Here is a 4,058-nt window from a genome sequence, read left to right as displayed (position 1 = left end):
CAACCTCCCATATCTTCTTCTACCCCCATCATTATCATTCCTAGAATCGATAAGATCCATTTCTTCCATTTTCAACTTTTGCATTTTCTAGGTACCATTCTTCTTAGGGTTTCTCGAAGGTGTGGAAGAGGGGGAAGGCCAAGGAGAGTGGAGCATAACGCAACCCCCACCATTACTAGCGAGATTAGGTATGGCCTGGTTATTAACTAAGACAACATAATGAGGTGGAGCAAGGGCCTGGGGAAAATTATAAAGCTAAAGGATAAGACTTGGTGTTAAGTAGTATAACTCTTCCATTTTTTCCTTCTATCCCTAACATCTACAACAATGGCTTCCAGATCATCTAAAAGAAAAAAATGAAATGGAAATTTCATCATGGTGCCTAAAATGATTCAATAGTGGGAAATGGTAGTATTAGCAAACACTAAATCTACCCTCAAGGGTCAAATATTTTGTAAACACAAAACACACCTCATTCCAAGGGAACGAGAGGTTTTTACAACTAAACCCACCTCTGAATCTCACTATCTCTTCATATTTCTTAAAGAACATATTCATCCTCGTTTCATCAGTGATGTTCGTGAACTTTTTCCATTTCTAATCTTCCATTGAGAGTCTAGTCACCATGGTGATAATTTCCTCATTCACATGCAAGGAAACACCATTCATGCTGACTCTTCTATTAGTCCAACAACTTGTGATGAAATATTATCATTGTACCCAACCATGACTTCCATAAAAGGAGCCAGACCACCTTCATACAGTACCACCCAAGTTCATGACTTTCTAGCATAATCCTTGATCCACGAGGGCCCAATGCAAACCTGTTAGCATGAATGTTGATGGTATTCCCTTGGGGGAGTATCCCAAGCATTGGGGAGATTTTTAGCATGATTGGCATGTTGCATTCATGACTGTGTTTGTCATTGATGACAACATAGTATGGTTTCTATGAAGACTAGCAAAGTAACAGACATAGATTGTGGTTGTATAGTCAATGTACAGATGGTCAAGTGAAGTGCGATTGAGGACGTGCTCTAAATTGTATCCAAATGACGAGGTTAAGTGTGCATGAAGTAAGTCAAAGACATACATAAGATACACTTGATTTATAGAGAGTAGTATATAGACAGAGTATCTAAGAAGCAGTATCTCATGGTTGGATTATATCTCCTAACATAGATAGAATCTTGATGTGTGAAGTTGTACAGTGACAGTAGATAGTATGATGGTGATATTAGTGACTGCGCAAAGTCTAGGGTCATATGTGTGATAACTTGTAAAGATTGTGAGCTAATAGTATTATGTAATTGTGAAATAATTAATTATCTAAATATGGTCCTATTATAATTAATTGGACTCAAGGAATTATTTTGAGGACATGATATAAAGGAAAGTATTTTCTTTGATTGTAAGAATGTATTGTGATCAAGAAAGTGCAAACAAGAGCAGAGTATTTGTAAATGTGAGTAAGCAATGCAAGGGATTATTGGATGCAGAGTTTGTGATCAGGTATCGAGATAAGAAGAAGAAGAAGAGAAGTCTAGTTGACAGGATAGAGGAAGAGGAAGTACAAGTAAAGTTCATTTCTATTACTCTGCAAGGAATAACACACAGATCATTTGGACAGTGGGTCCATTTGTCTTCTACAACTCCTAACAGGGATTCAAAGTCTCCTAATAGGGATTGATATGTATTGAATATTTTTATTGATAGCTAATAGGGTCCATCCTCTAACCATGAATTTATTTATTAGTACATCATCTTGTGGGTACCATCCCCACCGGGCTTTACCTCTAATCTAGGGTTTCCTTAGCATATCTGGTGTTATTGTGTATGAGTATCTTGTTGTGGTTGTTGATTATATTGCTCATATGGTTAAGGATTAATAAGGTTGATAATTTTTATAATAGTTAGACAACTGATTGACCCTCCCCCCCTCAGTTCTATGGTGGACTTTACTTTCTAACAAAACCTCATCACCCCCCATATCTAAGTCCTGCTTAGAATTCTTAGAAAGGAGATTGTTAAACCTTATTTTTTCTATAAGTTGTTAGAGCCATTTAAGATGAGGTCTTCTTTCTTGATATAAAATTATGTTTGGAAGCTATGGTTGGTCTATACCCCCATGAAGAAAACTCTCTATGTATTGAAGACAACAACAAATTTTATTGTCCTTGCAATTTTCAAGAATGATGAAGGTCATAAATATAATTTTTAAAGGTATAACCAAAGAATCATAACAAATAACTATAGCACTACTGTAGTTCATAAACATTAGGTAGTACAAATTTCATTTGAATAGAACTCCCAAAGTCAATCTCCCACCATATATCCTAGGAACCAATCTACTTAATTGAACTTTTAAACCTCAAGACACAACTAGAGAAAAAATAAGCATTATATTATTCATTAATCACTCAAATATAAGGTTGCTCCCTTATTAAAAGTCAAAATTTAGAATGATTTAAAAAAAAATTATATTCTATAAATTGTATTAGGAATTTGGGGCTTTGTAAAAATGAATTAAAAGGATCCTTGAAAGAAAAGAAGACAAATTAAAATTAATCAAATAGAGAACATCAAAATTTATTAATCCTTCATAAATAGGTATCTAGTCTAGTTCAATTGATAAAAGTTTTATGTGGTAGAGACCAGGTAATGGAGTCTAGTATTCTCTTAGCCATATGGCACTAGAGGGTATATATCACACAAATCTTATTGGTCATATTAGAAAGTTTACCTAACGCATTGTCATTTCAAAAAGGACTACTTGATTTCTATAGTCCAAAAGCCAAATCCCTAATAAATAGACATTTTAGAATATAATAAAATTTCAATTGATGAATGTATAAATTATGAAGAATAGTTTACATGATAAATAATTGTATCAAATACAAAATTATAGAATTTGATGCAGTGCAAGCACCATCTTAAATTGAAATCACTCCAACTTAATGAAGGTTTAGCACCTATTTAATGCAATTTCATCAATTCCCTCCTCTTTCATCTCCTCTTCCCTTTTTTGTCCTTTGCCCTATATGGAAGTGGAGTAAAAACTAATGGATCCTCTTTAAAGCTCTTATTTTTGTAGTGTGAAGCTCAAGGTAAGATCTATTTCCCTTAGGTGCCTCATTTTCATGCATTCATCCTCATGGAATTTTCACCTTGCACCAAAATAAGATTTCTTTATAATCTGGGCCTAAATTTAGGATTTCGGGACCTATATATTAGAGCCACGAGATACACTACAAGATTTGGACCCATTTTCTGACAGAAGACCATCATAATTGTGATGTCCAACCATCTCCCTAGCGAAAAAAGCTCCTGTCAACTCCCATCAGACTTTTTTTGTCACAAATTACAACAACCAAGACATTCGTTGTAATGGTGACAGGAGAGACAGTCACAACTTGGAGGGAGAGAGGGGCAAGATTTGATGTTGTGGACATCACAATTGAGATAGTAGTGCTAAAAAACCACAAATATCTATCAGACTATTCCAATAGACACTGGTTGTAATTGAGATGGTTAACCATCTAAAGAGCTGTTAGGCTGTTGTCGCAATTGTGACGCCCTTATGATAGTAGTGCTGTATAACTGATAGATATCTATCATAATGTTTTGATTGTAATCTGTCAGTAGCTGTCGAAAATAGTCATTGCTTACATTGCATTACCATCGAAATTGTGACGGGTTTCCGAATTATAATTAAAAAAATCTTAGCTACCTAACAAGTCTCATTTAGATTATATGGTTCATCTCATATTGTTACAATTTCATTTACTCACCAGGTTCCTAACATTTCTTATTTGTTATTGTAGTTTTTGCACCAAGCCCATGATGTCTAATGGTTTGTCAAGAAATCTATCTCACTAATTCCCTATTTTTGAATCTCTTACTTATCATTTTCTTGAGTTGAATGACATTCTTGATATACAAATCTCTTATATTAGTCTATTCTATATTGGGGCTAAGAAACACTATAAAAGTATTGTCTTAAACTAGAACACGATGTTGAATAACATTTTCTTATTTGAGAGAAAGGAGGTGAATGA

The sequence above is a fragment of the Cupressus sempervirens genome, chromosome 6 (genome assembly GCF_028749045.1).
Source record: "Cupressus sempervirens isolate cs-2001-9-10 chromosome 6, ASM2874904v1, whole genome shotgun sequence".
Lineage (NCBI taxonomy): Eukaryota > Viridiplantae > Streptophyta > Pinopsida > Cupressales > Cupressaceae > Cupressus > Cupressus sempervirens.
Note: the sequence above shows the minus strand (reverse complement) of the source record.